Genomic DNA, 16,502 nt, shown 5'->3' with positions numbered 1-16,502 from the left:
GGCCCAGCCACAACGTGTTCTTGACAAACCATGTCTATGTCTGGCGACGTGTTCGCACGGCACATGATCCTGTTTGACTTCCTGACAACCCCAGGAGCTGGCCTTCCAAATGAGGAAGGAAGTGTGGAAGAAGTTAAGTCATTCGCTAGTAAGGGTTAGAGCCAGGATTTGAACCCAGATGACTACAGAGTCCATGCTCTTAATTGCTGCTTGTTAAGTGCAAATATTGTGGGTTGAATTGCATCCCCCCAAAAGATATGTTGAAGTCCCATCCCCTGTTACCTGTGAATGCAACCTCATTTGGAAGTAGAGTCTTTGCAGATGTCATCAAATTAATGTGAGATCTGGCTGGATTAAGATGGATCCTAAATCCAATGACTGGTGACTTTATAAGAGAAAGGAGAGGGAGATTTGGAGAGACACAGACATGTGTGTGCACACACATATCTACATGTACGCACATACCTACATGCACACACGTGTGCACACACACAAGCAGAAGGCCCTGTGAAGATGGAGGCAGATACTGGAGCGATGCTGCCATAAGCCAGGGAAGAGCAAGCATTGCGGTCCCCCATCAGGAGATGGAAGTGGCAAGGATGTGTTCTCCCCTAGAGCCTTTGGAGGGAGCGCAGCGCTGGGGACACCTTGAATTCAGACTCTTTGGGCTCCTGAATAAAGAGAGAATAAACTTTTATTGTTTCAAGCCACTTAGTGTGTGGTACTTTGTTATGGCAGCCCTAGGAAAGGAACACAGCATACCCTCTGAAGAAACCAAGGGGAGCTAAAGATACGCCCTTTAGCCAAGTAAACCAGCTGCCCCGAGCAGGAGCACAGCTGCCAGATCACTCATGAAGGGACCGTGGGTGACAGGGGTGGCCTGCTGCTGCCTTTAATGGGTGTAGATGTTGTTCATGTTTCCTGGCCCATCAGTGATGACACAGAGGGAGGAGCCAGGGCTGCAGACTAAATTCTATACATCTCAAGGGCAGTTACACAATTAGCTCGCCCACAGGAACATTGCAATAAGCACAGTATCTGCTTTCCCAGCAAAGCCAAGTGCAAGTTCCTGCCTGCTCTGATGACCTCTTGTGCCTCCAGTGCGGGAAGGGACTAGGTCTCTCAATGCTGCCGGCTCCCACCCTGTGCTGCCACATGGATTTAACTCCTTTGTGTTCCCCATGTTCTTAGTAGTCGGTACGGTTGTTGTATTATGGATTCACATGGGGTTGCTTGATTTGATTTGCCCTTTACTTGGCTGGAATTCTCTCTAACAATCAATGGAAGCACAGCTCATAGGGGTGCCTGTAGCTTGTCTCACATGTGAAAAAGAAATTTTAAATGTATACTTCATCTCATTCCAATAAGAATTTGAAACAGCGCATCAGGACTTATTTGGTGCAGAGTGATCAGTAAGTAGGAAAGGAACCCAGGGTATGGAAGTGAACAGGAAGCCCAGAGTGAAGTGAGGACCCAAAATGCGCAGGTGCTCTTGTTATAAGCCAGCCACAGATTTGTCTCTGAGCCTTTTAGCAGCTGCCACAAACTGGGAGAAACCATCAGTTACGTAATTTACAATATCTCTAAACCCAAAACAAGCCAGTAATTCAGAAAACGCCCAGTTCTTCTCACAAAGAAAGATCTAAGTGATATGAGAGTATATGTATGGAGAATATTTTCTGGGCTGGTGATGAGCTGCACGGGGCCTCTCCCAGCCCCCGTACTGGTTGCACTTTTAAATAAGAGAGAAAAACAATGATAGGACCGACCTGGGCATAGAAGTTTCAAGTTATAAGAAAAACACTTGACGGGATACAAATACTAAAAGTCGTGAAGGAAACAGCATATACACCAGCTTTCTCCACCCAATTTGGATGTGTTAGAATGAGGAGTCTCTTATTTTTTAATGAATTTTTCTCTATTTAAAAGTACAGGCATACCTCAGAGATATTCCAGATTCTGTTCCAGACCACCACAATAAAGCAAATATCTCAATAAGGCAAGTCACATGAACTTTGGAGTTTCCCAGTGCATATAAAAGTTGTTTACACAATATAATGGACTGTTAAGTGTGTAATAGCATTCTAAGAAAACAATGTACATACCTTAATTTTAAAATGTTTCATGGCTAAAAAATGCGAATGATCATCTGAGCCTTCAGCAAGTTGTCATCGTTTTGCTGGTGGAGGGTCTTGCCTTGACGTTGATGGCTGCTGATGGATCAGGTTGGCGGTTGTTGAAGGTTGGGGTGGCTGTGGCAATTTCTTAAAATAAGACCAGAATAAAGCTTGCTGCATGGATTGACTCTTCCTTTTACAAAAGGATGCTCTGTAACATGCACTGCTGTTTGACATCATTTTACTCACAGCAGAATTCATCTCAAAAGTGGAATGTTCTCTCAAGCTCGCCACTGCTTTATCAATTAAGTTTATAGAATATTCTAAATCCTCTGTTGTCATTTCAGCAACGTTCATGACATTGTTCATGACAATGTTCAATGTTCGCCTTCAAAAAGAGCAACTTCCATTGCAAGAAATCACTTTCTTTGCTCATCCCTAAGAAGCAACTCCTCATCCTTTCAGTATTTTTCATGAGACTGCAGCCATTCAGTCACATCATCAGGCTCCACTTCTAATGCGAGTTCTCTTGCCATTTCCTCCACATATGAGTCTTGAAGAGGCTCAAGACTTGCTTCCTCCACTAAGTCTTGAACCCCTGAAAGTCATCCAAGAAGGTGGAATAAACTTCTTCCATACTCTTGTTAGATGAATTTTTGATCCTTTCCCATGAATCATGAATGTTCTTAATGGCATCTAGAATGCTGAATGCTTTCTAGAAGATTTTCAACTTACTTTGCCCATTCTATGGCACCTGTAGGTTTATAAAATGTATTTCATAAATAATAATACTTGATAGTTGAAATTACTTTTTGATACATAGGCTGCAGACTGGGTGTTGTATTAGCAGGCATGGAAACAACATTACTCTCCTTGTACATGTCCATCAGAGCTCTTTGGTGACTAGGTACATTGTCAACAAGTGGAATTTATTTTTTATTTTTTATTTTTTATTTTTTGAGACAAAGTCTGCTTTGTCACCCAGGCTAGAATGCAGTGGCATGATTGCAGCTCAAATTATTCTCTTACTCCAGCCTCCCAAGTAGCTGGGACTATGGGCACATGCGACTAGGCTGGGCCATTTTTGTATTTTTAGTAGAGACATGAGTTCACCATGTTGCCCAGGCTGGTCTTGAACTCCTGGTGAATCGATCTGCCCACCTTGGCCTCCCAAAGTGCCACAATTACAGGTGTGAGCCATCACACTGGGCCAAGCAGAATATTTGTAAAGGAATATAAATTTTTCCCAACAGTAGATCTCAACAGTGGGCATAAATTATTCAATAGATCATGCCATAAATAGATGTGGTATCATCTAGGCTTTGTTATTCCATTTATAGAGCACAGGCAGCGTAGATTTAGCATAATTCTTAAGGACCCTAGGATTTTGGAAATGGTAAACGAGCTTGACTTCAACTTGAAATCACCGGCAGAGAAGAGAGTCAGCTTGTGCTTCGAAGCTTTGAAGTCAGGCATTGCCTTCTCCTCCCTAGCTCTCAAAGTCCTAGACAGCATCTTCTTCCAGCAGAAGGCTGTTTTGTCTACATTGAAAATCTGTTGTTTAGTGTAACCACCTCAGTGATCTTAGCTAGGATCTGAGTGATCTTAGTTAGATCTTCTGGAAAACTTGCTGCACTTTTGTATCAGCATTTGTTGCTTCATCTTGCACTTCAATGTTCTGGAGATGGCTTTCTTCCCTAAACCTCATGAACTGACCTCTACTAGCTTCCAAGTTTTCTTCTGCAGCTTCCTCACCCCTCTCAGCCTTCACACAATTATAGAGAATGAGGGCCTTGCTCTGGATTAGACTTTGGCTTCAGGGAATGTTGTGGCTGGTTTGATCCTGCATCCAAACCACTCAGACATTCTTCCTATGGGTGATAAACGCTGTTTTGGTTTCTGTCCTTTGTGTGTTCACTGGAATAGCACTTTTAATTTCCTTCAAGAACTTTTTCTTTGCATTCACAACTTGGCTGTTTGGCATGAGATCTGGCTTTCAGCCTATCTCAGTTTTCAACATGGCTTTCTCGCTAAGCTTAATCACTTCTAGCTTTTGATTTAATGTGAGAGACATGCAACTCCGACTTTCACTTGGGCACTGAAAAGCCATTGAAGGGTTATAAGTTTGCCTAATTTCAGTATTGTTGTATCTCAGGTAATAGGGAGGCCCAAGGAGAGGGAAACAGCAGGTTGCTGGAGTCATTGTTGTATTCATAAATACAACGTTTATCAATTAAGTTTGCCATCTGATAGGGGTGCAGTTTGTGGTGTCCCAAACAATGACAATGGTGACATCAAAGGTCACTGATCACAGATCACCAGAACTGAGATAATAATAATTTAAAAGCTTAAAATATTGTAAGAATAATCAAAATGTGATGCAGAGACATGAAGTGAGCAGGGACCATTGGAAAAGTGGTGCCGATAGTCTTGCTTAACGAAAAGGTGCCACAAACCTTCAATTTGTAAAAAACGCAGTATTTGCAAAGTGCAGTAAAAGGAAATGCAATAAAATGAGGTGTGCCGATAATATAGCTCAGTGAAGAATATCTTAAAGATATTTAAAAAGAAGGAAGAAAATCACTCATAATTCTGCGGCCCATGGCAACCACAATTAACCCATGCCTGCCTTCCAGTCTGTTTACCATGTGTTGTGTGGTGTTGGTGCCACGTCGAGATCACTGCCCTACGTCCATTTGGCACACGGCTTATTTTTCCCTGTCTTTATACATTTCATCGTGTTGTTCTAAATGCTTCTTAACTGCAATTCTTAGTGGTTGTGATAGTCCACAGAGGGGAAGCATTGCTGTTTATTTACCCATTTCTGTGTTGTTGGGCATTTATATGGTTTTAAATACTTTTGCTGCCAGAAGGAGTGTTCTCATAAACATCTCTGGGCATAAAGCAGTTTCTATAGTTCCCATTACGTCTTTAGGATAGATTCCCAGAAATGGAATTACTAGGTCAAAGGTTGAGCACATTTTTTTAAAGGTTTGTGCGACATGTTGCCAAATTGCTCTCCAAAAGGTTTGTAGCAATTGAAATGATCAGAAGCAGCATTGAAGTCCAGTTTCTTCTAACCAGTATTGAGTGCTCATTAAAAAAAAAAAAAATCATTACTAATATGATAAACAAACAAATGGTGTGTTACTGTTGGGTTGAAAGAGGCAAATTTGGAGAATCCAAAGAAACGCAGTGGAAATTCAATTTATGGGCTACATTAACCCAGCATTTTGGATTGGAGCGTTTCTAAAGAGATTTCATTATATTAATGGATGATAAGTGGATATTTACAAAAAAGTGTATTTTGGAGAAAGTTGGAATAATACCTACTGGAGATTGTGTCCTCCCTCAAAATCAGAGTGCCATCTGCGTTACATGAGTCTGACGCTTTGTAGGTGCTTTATAACTATGAAGTAAATGAGTGACATTCATATAATGTTTTGCAGTTTTTTCAAAGTGGGTTTTACATTGAGAATCTCATTTTTCCAGCAAGGTAACTAAGGCATGGATTCAGTAATTTGCCAGAGGCACACACGCATAGCACATGGTCCAGCCAGGATGAGAACGGGACTGTCCAGCCTGGAGGGCAGTGTGCTTTTCACCTCCCTCTGTACCCTTCTCTGAGAACTGTTTTGTTTGAATCATGATGGCAGTGGCTGGCTTCTCCACGATGCTGTTGTACTGGACCCTGTTAATTTCGTAGGAAAGACACTAGGATCAAGAGGCCAGAGAAGAGACCCAGAGCCAGCAAATGAGACACAGGGTTTTATTAGGGGTTTACATACAAAGGAGAGTTTCGTGGCAGTGGGCTGGGCAGAAGAACTGCCTTATGTACAGAAACAGTTCAGGGGCCATGGACTGGACAAAACTCTACCTTCCTACAGTCCAGTGTCAGTGGCTGGACAACATAACCACACAGCCCAGTGGCCGTGGGCTGAGCAGGGAAACCGTAACTCCCTGTAGCAAGAGTGGAGTTTATATAACATTTTCACTGAACGCCCTCCCCTTGATGACCTCCACCTGGCAACCTTTGTTTAATCCAAAATGCAGGGACTGGATTTTCCACAAGGCCTGTGAGGCCGTGGGGCTCAGTTGTTCCTCATAGACTCGGAATGAAGCTCCTGATTGGCCACGCCCAGATTCCCGGGCTAGGAACAGACATTCAGGTGCAAATACCCTTCAGAGTCATTCTCAGGGTATTCTCAAGCTATTGCTATCAGGTGCATTTGCCCTACAGCCCTGAACTACCATTTCCTCAAAAGTAGATACAGATGGGGTAACAGTAGGCAATATGGCCCTTTCTGCACTTCCACGGTACCCAAAGTTTAGGTGCTCCTCCTGCCAAGAGCCCCCATTAGCAGCAAAATATATCTCACAGGGTGCCCAGAGCAAAAGACCCTGTGCTAGTTTTTTGTGGCTGCTGTAATAGCTGCAAACTGAGTGACTCACGCAGCACAGGTATATTTGCTCACAGTTTGAGAGCCCAGACGTCCGAAATTGACACTGCTTCAGGGGACGCTAGAGGAGAATTTGTTCTTCGCCCCTCCCAGCTTCAGGTAAGCATTCCTTAACTGGTGGCCACATTATTCCTATCTGTGCCCCCATAGTCACTTGGACTTCCCCTCTGTCTGTCTCAAATTTCCCTGTGTGTTTCTTTTTTTGTTGTTTTTGACACAGAGTCTCACTCTGTCGCTCCGGCTGGAGTGCAGTGGCACAATCTTGGCTCACTGCATCCTCTAACTCCCAGGCTTAAGCAGTTCTCCTGCTGCAGCCTCCTGAGTAGCTGGGATTACAGCCATGTGCCACCATGCCCGGCTAATTTTTGTATTTTTAGTAGAGATGAGGTTTCACCATGTTGGCCAGGCTGGTCTCAAACTCCTGACCTCAGGTGATCCGCCTGCCTTGGCCTCCCAAGTTGCGGGGATTACAGGCGTGAGTCACCGCACCTGGTCCCCTGCGTTTCTTCTGTAAGGATACTTGTCCTTAAATTTAGGACCCACTTGGAATATCCAGAACTATCCTATCGAAAAAGTGTTTACTCACACCCGCGTATACGCTGTTTCCAAATAGAGTCATAGTTACAGTTTCTGGGGATTTGACATGGGTATCCTCTGGGGTGGGGGGCATTTTTCTGCCCAGCACAGATACTGAGGTTCATTGCTAATTACCTGAGTCCAGCATTTGTGAAAACTCTCTCATGATATCTTCTCTGTAGTCGCACTCAATACCAGCTGCTGTGGAAAAAATTTTACACATTGTGTTTACAACAGAATATATAACATGGCTTAGAGACAAAGTAGTAGACGGAATTCTAAGGTCTGATGTCGGTTTCCCATGACTCGGGCAGTGGTTTCTGTGAAGCTCTGTTTGCGGGGCTGTGGAATGGGTATATAGACACTCATCTACTTGAATTTCCAGGGATTCTGGAGGCCTGCAGTGGAATAACAAGAGACTGTGCTGGTGAGAGGTAGAGTTTGCAATAGGATTTCAAAGACTACATGGAGTCCAAAAGGTGGGAGGTGTGTTTTGGGGCATGCGCCAAGGGAAGCTGGGCTTTGGGAAGAGAAAAGAATCCGAACTGGTGGCTTCCCACAATTGCTGGGAGTCTGAGATAGATTCAATTGGGAAAACTAGGTTAGGGCCAGATAAGGTCCATTACTCTTTAAAAGTGGCCACTCATCCCTAATAATAAATAAACCAAACATTGGGATATTAAAACAATTCGTTCTCAGCATCAGAAAAGAGGTCGTGTGTGTGTGTTTGTGTGTGTGTGTGTGTGTTTTTAATATCCCACCCAGCCCCCAGCCCCAGTAACCCTAAGACTGAACAAAATCCTACTTATGTGCTATGGATTTAATATAGCGTCAGGCTCCTCTAGGTACAATAAAATACCAAGTTAAGAGTATTAATTCCTTACAACCCTGATGGGTCCCAGCTGTGCACACGCATGTAGGGTGTGAGGGTGTGTGCTCAGCGAGCACAGGTGCTGACGGGGCTGTTCCACCTCGGAGCGCGTGGGCCGGGAACACAGCTGTTTCTCAAATCACCCGCCACTTGCTTCTAAACCTCTATGAAGTTGTACTGCCTCTGGGCACAATTAAAAGCTGTATACTACGTTTCATCAGGTAGTGTTAGAAATTTAGGCTGAGCCAAAAAAGAAAACGGAGGAGGTGGGAGGGAGGAAGCAACGAGTCCCTTGTTAAGGCGGCATTAACCTCCTTACCCTGGTTATTGGAACAATAGCGCTTCTAAACGCCACACAAAATCCTCCAATATTAAGAACGGAGAGGAGTGTGGAAAAGGTGTGGGCAAGCACGGCATCTCTTCCTTTTTCTTTCTTCTTTTTCTGTTTCCTTCCTTCTCTTTTTATTTCCTTCCTTTCTCCTTCCCTTACTTCCTTCTCTCTATCCTTCCCTTTTTTCCCTTCCTTCCTTCTCTCTATCCTTCCCTTTTTTCCCTTCCTTCCTGTCATTCTTTCTTTCCCCCTCTCTCTTTCTCCATCTTTCCTCCATTCCGTATTCCCTACTTCTTCCCTCTTCCCTTTTCTTTCGTTTCACACTAATTCCTTAATTTGTTGTTGGATCTGCCCGCAGGAAAAACCATAAGCTAGAATAACTAAGGTCAAATGTGTACAGCTAAGCTGAATGGTGAAAGACCCAGATTTAGTTCTCCTTGCAGGGAAAAGGACCAGAATACCTTGTCCATTTTTGGCTTGGAAAGTGATCTCAATGAAATACATCTTCACATGCCCATTTTACAGAAGCAGCAGCTGAGAGCTATTGTACTCAGGCTTGCAATGGCCACCTCAACTTTTAGGTCTCTGAGGCAGCAATGGGACCCTTGCCATGGCCTAGCTGTCCACATGGTCATTGCCTGAAACTTTCGGATCCAAGTTGCCCTTTTCCTTCTCTCTTGAACAATGTGAACACAATGTGAGGATGGGCCTTCTCCCCTTTCTAAAGTTGCTGCCTTTCAAGGGGAAAAGGTGTGATCTTGTAATTTCTGGTCTCTGCATCCTGTATAAGAAAGTAACTTTTAGTAGGGAAGCAACAGAGTACCCACTAGTGAGAGGGAGGACACCGCTGGTCTGGGCTCAACAGCCAGGCCAGCACCACATGAATAAGGCATGATGGAATTGCCTGACTCTGTCCTCGGTGGGGACAGGAGAGCTGAGAACAAGGATCTAAGTTTAGATGCCCTCCTAGGATTATCAATGTGGGCGTGGCCAGGCCCATAAAATATTGTAGAGCTTAGCATCTTACCTATAAAAATGATACAGATGCATTCGTACCTCCCACGTCTTCGGGAATGGAAAGGAGGGCAGCTGGGGAGTGAATCTGTCGTTTGTTGAGATTCTTTTTCCTGCTTGCCAGACACTGATCTAGGCTCATTCATACACTAGTTCATTCATCCTTGTAACAATTCTGTGCCTGAGTAGATTCTTGTCCTTATGTAAGGATTTAGGACATGGAGACCCAGAGGAGTCTCATCTAACAGGCAGTAGTAGAGCCAGCAATCAAAATAGTTTGATCCCAAGGCTCCAGGCTTTTTCTCTATTTCCTTCTCACCCACAGCCATCTGCAATCTGGACCCTTTACCTGTCAGTGGTAGGAACATAAAATAATGGAAGTGGGGTGAAATAATGCCATTTAAAAGCAGGCACATTATAAAGAATTATGTCAACCTGATTTCTTGAATCCCAGGAAAATTCATATCCCCATGCCATCCGATTAGTGAATCAAGAGAAACTGATTGATATACAGCAACAATAGTTAAGAAACAGGCAGCATCGACGGAGGTTTGATTAAACCGATACCCTGGGTCTCCTGCTGTATCAAATCATGGGCGAATTGGTACCATTAGGATAAATTACTACAAGAGGCACTGCAAAGTCAAGCTAAATAAACTCTGCCTTCTCGAGCCCCTGATTGTCTTATTAAATAATTTCTTTAACTCTTAAGTGTGGACTCGGAGCACTCATGCTCTGAAAGCCCTCCTGATTAACTATAGCCTTGGCCTCAAGTTGATTTTATAAACTTCGGATGGTGCCCCAGAGGGTGAAGCTTCCTGTTGTCAATTCTGCCCGTTGCTATAGATACCAAACTCCACAATCAGTAATTAGAGCGTGCCCCCTGCCCCAGAACTGGTCAAACGGTGCGGAGCGCTCGGCAAATGGTCTTAAAAGCATCCGCGCTAGCATGGAAATGCATTTCCAATGGTGACGGGGTTTGTTTTATTCATGGACTCTTTGAAAAAAAAAATCACTGGTTTATTGGAATCCATAGAGAAGTATAAGTAATTATTATGCTTTTTAAAACGCAACCGAGGTTCCTTATCGTGATATGTTAAGGGCAAGGAAGACAGGGCAGGAGGGTGGTGTGGCACAAAAGCGGCTCTGTCTGACCTGCCGCGTTAGGACTGAGTTCATTCTTGTTCACATTCAGCATCTTTTGTTATATCCGAAGTGCATTCCATGGCCCTGTCCCAGCCCTAGAAAGAAATGCCTTTATTTGTAAGCGAGACTTCTTGTGGAATGATGAATACGTTCAGGGAGGCTGTTGGTGGCAAGAAAAGAAGGGTGACCGGTTGAGCTTGTATTGTTTAGTGGAGCAAAACAGATGTGAAACATTTGTGTCTTAAAGTGTTTTGGTCAAGAGAGAACTAAACTGGTTAGAAAGTGTGCAATTTTGCAGGCGTTATAAAAATATAAACCAATGAGTCCGGACCGTGTTCCCTAAAGGGGATAAGGAATGAAAATGAAGGTTTGCAAAGACATCTTGCCAGAGCCTTACATATTTTAATTTAAGGTGGTATTACTGTCCTCATTTGCAAGCTGAGAGAACCAAGCTCTGAGAGAGTTAATGATTTTCTCCAAATCACTCAGTTTTTGTTACACAGCTGGGATTATAATCCATGCCTCTGTGACTCTAAAACCTATTTTCCCATCTTTTTTTTTTTTTTTTTTAAGGGAGAAATTTCTGCCAAACTATATGGAGATCCTGCTAGAGACTGCCCATCCCTCTATCCATTTCTCAGTTTGAAAATGAATCCTGGAATTCAGAATGATGAATATTAACTTTAAGATCATCTTAAATTTCCTTATGGATGTATATTACAGCTGTAGTCTGCCAGCCCAAGAATTCTATTGTCATTTCCAGAGTACTGTTGATTGTATTTTTGAATCTTCAAAACCTCCCTAATTGCCTTGTTGATTTCAGGCACCCTGAGAACATTTCCTAATGTTTTATGAGGGGAATGGTTTATGAGGGGAATTTGGGACGTGCAATATAAGCCTTTGAAGAGAGTGCGTTATCTAAAGCCTGACATTGTAACAGCTTCTTCACTACACCTTTTTTCATGTGGCATTTTTATGGGATCCAGTACACCCAGGCTCAAATGATACACATTTCAACTCCTACATCCAAGTGTAGGAAGTCCCAACTTTTTGAATCCATCCGTGTGGCAAATGTAGCTGGACCCTTGGGATGAAGACCCTTCCTGTGTCCTCCCAAGGAGACAAGTTCTGGGTCATAACTCTAGAGCAATCCCAACCCCCAGGCCATGGACCAAGTGTTAACAGTGTTGACGTTGTGAAACCCTCATCTGGAGGAGCATAGCTTTGGGGGCAGTGCCGGGATTTAAATATGGGTCTGTTGGACTTCACAGCCCCTTGTGATAAATTGAAACATTATGGTGTTGCTTTGAGCAAACAATTAGCATTTTTGCCATAGCTTTTTACTTCTCCATGTTGAAATTATCAAGGATTATCGTGGAAGGCATGGTTTCTTTACTGTCTGTCTTCTCCAGGAGATTGTCATTTCTGTGAGTGCAGGAATCCAGTTGGTGGTGGTTTTACTCTAGCACCTCTTTCAGTACATACATACAGTAGGTGCTTAGTAAATGTTTACTGGATGGATGGATAGACATGTACAAAATTAACTATGATCCCTTGTGTTAAATATTGTAAGGAAGCAACATCATGTGCCCTGGAATTTCACAGGAGAAGGGCTTTCTTCCAGCTCGGGGATGGAGGTGAGCAGTCATTCTGGATGATGTGATGGGGAAAGAGGATGTGAGCTGAGGCTTGGAACCAAGCAGAGCTTGGGCTTTGGGGTGCTGGGAGGACAGAATGCTGGAAACAGAGGTAAGAAGGGCAAGTGCCTAGTCACCATGAGTGATTTAGCTTTAGGAGCCGATCAAGTGATATGATTTCGCTCTGTGTCCCCACTCAAATCTCATCTCGAATTGTGACATCCCCCCATGTCAAAGCAGGGACCAGGTGGAGGAAATTTGATCATAGGGGTGGTTTTCCCCATGCTGTTTTCATGCTCATGAGTGAATTTTCATGAGATCTGATGATTTTATAAGTGTTTTAGTTCCTTCTGTGTTCATTCTCCCCTCTGCCGCCTTGTGAAGAAGGTTCTTGCTTCCCCTTCGTCTTCTGCCATGGTTGTAAGTCTCCTGAGGCCTCCCCAGTCACGTGAAACTGTGAATCAATGAAACCTCTTTCCTTTATAAACTACTCAGTCTCAGGTATTTCTTTGTAGCAGTGTGAGAACGGACTAACACAGCAAGGGACCAATTGTGGACGACAGTCTGGAAGACTGAGTTGAGAGGTCAATGGTGGACCCTGAAGGTCAGACTAAGAAATTTAAACTCCATACTACTTAAATTTAGTCTCCCTCCAGTATAACTGGATGTCCTATAGGACATGCAAAGCCACAGGGAGTTTTGGAACAGGAAAATGTGCTCAAAGCTGAATTTTGAGGGGTAAATAAAGCGTCTGTGTGTAAGACAGAGAAAAGGGGACAGGGTGGGAAGTAATTTATGTATCCCAGTTGCCTAGAGAAGACAGAAAATAGGTGCCTGGCTTATGTGGCCACTGCTTTTTTTTAAACTTAGTTTTTTGTTTTTCTTTTTTTAACTCTTGATTAAAAATATACATACACACATAAAATATTTACTTTTGAATAGGTAATACTTTTATGTGGTTTAAAAATCAAAAGTAGACGATAAAAACAAGGCATACATGTATATATATTTATATCTCTATCTGCATATATAAAATCCTTTTATACATATATACACACACAGCTATGTTTTTATATGTGTTAAAATCTCCCTCTACCCCTTTCCTTTAGCGCCTAATTCCTCTTCTGAACGAATGTTGTTTCCTGGTACATCCTTGTAGATATTGTTATACATTTACAAGGCAGTATGTTTATATATTCTTCTACCCTCCCCTTCACTATGCTATACACACCTTGCTCTTTTTGCTTGACAATATATCTTAGAGATGGTTCTAAATCAGCATATAAATGATTTCTTCATTTTTTAACAACTGCTGAGTATTACACTGTGTGGATGTTTCATAATTCATTGAACCAATTCCCTATTGATAGACATTTGGGTTGTTCCCAGCCTTTTGCTATTGCAAATTGTGGTGCAACGTGTAACCTTGCACCGACATCACTTCCCACATGCATGCGTGTATTTGCAGGATTGAGTCCTAGAAATAGCAGCATCGGCTGAGAGAGTATGAGCTCCGGTCATTTTCATAGATATTGCCAAATTGCCCTCTACGGAGGTTGTTCTGATTTACATTCCCACTAAGCAACATACGACAGTTAGGGTGGCATTTCCTGACTCCATGCTTTGTAGGTGGGTGGAGGGGTGGACTGAGAGTACATGAGGATGGGAAGGTACAAGTGAATGCTCTCAAAATGGGCTTTAAGGAGAAATATTTTGTTGGGACACAGAAGTTAGACTGCAAGGAGGAGAAGACTGGATTCAGGGTAGGAGATCAGTACAACTTGTAGTAGTCTAGATGACAGTTATGCAATGGCCTGGGCTGATAGAGGAACAAGAGAGAGAGAGAAAGTGCATGGGGAAGACCCATCATTGATGAGTGACTGGATGTGAGGAACGAAGCAGTGGACATGCCGATGATTTCATTACCCCCTTCTCCGTCCCTCACCACCTGCTGATGCTATTATCCAATAGGGACCAGGAGAGAAGAAGAGATTTAGGAAGAAGACAATGGCTGTGGTTTGATGAAGATACACTGCCCTGCCAGAATCATTTGAGCAAAAACTTAGTGTTGTTTGTGGCAACGCCACTTACTCCTGATCACACCGGAGAAATCTTTCCAATTACTTCCAATCCACGTGTGTTTACACAAACACTAATTTTGTTAGTACAACATCTCCTAATAGCTAAGAGTTGAAAAAAATAGGTTTTAGAAGTGTTAAAACAAACAAACAAAAAACAACCAAATGTGTCCTTTTAACACTTTCAGCAACCCTGTAAAGTCATTATCATCCTCCTGTTACAGGTAAGAAAACTAAGACTCAGAGAAGTTAAATAGCTTGGCCAAGGTCGCACAGCTATTAAGGAATGGTACCAAGTCTCGGACCCAGGTTAACTTTAAATTCTGAGCTTTATAACTGGTTGATTTCAGTAGTAAATGCAGTGGCACGGAAGGGTCTGGGCATTTATTTCCAAAGACTGATTTCACTCAACGGAGGAATTCTAATCTTCTGACAGCATCCTATTTATTTCTAAAGTGTTGGGGGGAATTTGCCAAATTTTGAAAAGTACATTTGTAAGCCAGTGGAATTCCATTTGAAGTCAGGGATAACAGAGCCAGGGGCGGAGGCTAGGTCTCCTTACATGTTTTGTTCACAATGGGACTAGAACATTCTGCAGAGGATGAAGATTGTGATTCAGTTGCCCAAGCAGTAAGGCCTGACTGGTGTCACGATCCCACAACCCGCACAAAGGCATCATTGTTGCCCAGTGTGAAGGGAGCTGAGGCGTCACCAAAGGGGGCTGAGCATCCCTTCTCTGGGTTAGAAATGTTGTTTTCCATTCGCTGGTAAACAACTGTCCAAGTTCGTTGTCCTGACAAAGAACTCTGTTTCTTCTTTTATGCTGAGAGTTTGCAAGTACAGATCTTGATAGGAATGCTTGCGAACAATGGTAGTTATAAAATGTTGCCTCCTGTATCTCAACAGGCACTGTTCAAGCATTTAACCTTCACGAGTATCAAGACAAGTCTAAGAGAAGGTGGGGAGATACCAGCAGGGCGTAGGCTTGCAAAACCTCCAATGCAAAATAGAGATTTAGTTTTACTGTGCTCCCCAATATTAAAAGAGTGTATAAATGAGGGGGACACATTTCCTGATATGTTGGTTATGCACATTGTCACACACCTCTCAGTGCCTTAAAATTTTGCTATTATGCAGTCTATCTTGTATGGAATGATCTTGATGTATCCAACACAGAGGAGAGAAACCACTTAAAATGTGTGAAGTTTATTAATAAAGGAGTACATGATTATGTTTTAAAAGCTACATATATTAGGCTTAAGCTGCAGAAAATGACAGTTTATTCCAAAAGACTGCGATATTTATGCCTAAGTAGTTAGGATTACCTCTACCTGATAAATTTGCAGGAACAAGCAAAGCATACGCTGAAAATAAATTCTCAAATGAAATTCATTTCACGTTAGTTGCATCCCAACATTCCTTTATGGACTGCTTTCCATGCCTGGCACTGTGCTTATGATTTATTAAAATCTAAAGCCATTAATAAATAAATTATTCAATCCATGCATTGAGTTATCTAGCTCTTTCAAAGACAGTCACAGTCAGTCCCTCAAAGAGCTCCTGGACCAGTCCAAGGAGGATGGCAGCCTGGGTCAAATGTGTGATGAGCACACAGACAGGGCTCAGGCTCCCTGGAGTGAAGTGTAAGCGTCACTGATCCCTGGCTGAGTCATCTTTGGTAGATCCTTTTGCCACTTTGCCTCTTTAAGTCTCCGTTTCCTCACCTGCAAAATAGAGGTAAAAGAACAGCTAATATTTACAGAGAGCTTACTCCTTGTTAGCAGTTTTCATTAATTAATGGATGTATTTATTGGAATAACCGTATAAGGTTGCCATTTTTATTTCCATCTGTGCATTACAGATGAGACGTGTAATAGAGAATTTGCCCAAGTTCACAGTCACAGACTGGTGGACTTGGGATTTCAAACCCAGAGTGTCTGATTCCTGAATGTGTGCTCTTGTCTCTTGCTTCAATACCACATACAACAGAGGGGACAAAATAATTTCTATATAAAGTGCTTAGCATAGTGCCTGCCAGTTAGACCTCAAAATGTATTATTTTTGTTGGATAATTAAATATTAATATATAACATTATGATTAATACAACTAATAAACAGTGCATTAGTACTATAGGCACAGAAGACAGTATTAAGTACAGCACAGATCTTAAGGAGGGTAGGATCAGTTCTACATAACAAACAGGGTCAGTAAAGGCTTCAGAGAGATGTCCTTTGAGCTGAGTCTTCAGACTCTAGAGATCAGGACTCAAGG

General features: G+C 42.7%; 1 protein-coding gene and 1 long non-coding RNA gene across 3 annotated transcripts in view; one reads left to right on the top strand and one right to left on the bottom strand.

Moving 5' to 3' along the window:
• Positions 1–16,502, top strand: part of WWOX (WW domain containing oxidoreductase) — a 1,119,479-nt gene that overhangs the window by 1,020,473 nt on the left and 82,504 nt on the right. The gene's annotated exons all lie outside the window — the stretch shown is intronic.
• LOC116271220 lies at positions 590–9,462 on the bottom strand. The gene is made up of 3 exons (XR_004179642.1): positions 9,383–9,462; positions 7,289–7,354; positions 590–671 (listed from the first exon to the last, which is right to left on the bottom strand). It is a non-coding gene; the product is annotated as an uncharacterized LOC116271220 (long non-coding RNA).

This window comes from Papio anubis, chromosome 18, assembly GCF_008728515.1.
Source record: "Papio anubis isolate 15944 chromosome 18, Panubis1.0, whole genome shotgun sequence".
Classification (NCBI taxonomy): domain Eukaryota; kingdom Metazoa; phylum Chordata; class Mammalia; order Primates; family Cercopithecidae; genus Papio; species Papio anubis.
This window is presented reverse-complemented; position numbering and strand designations above follow the sequence as displayed.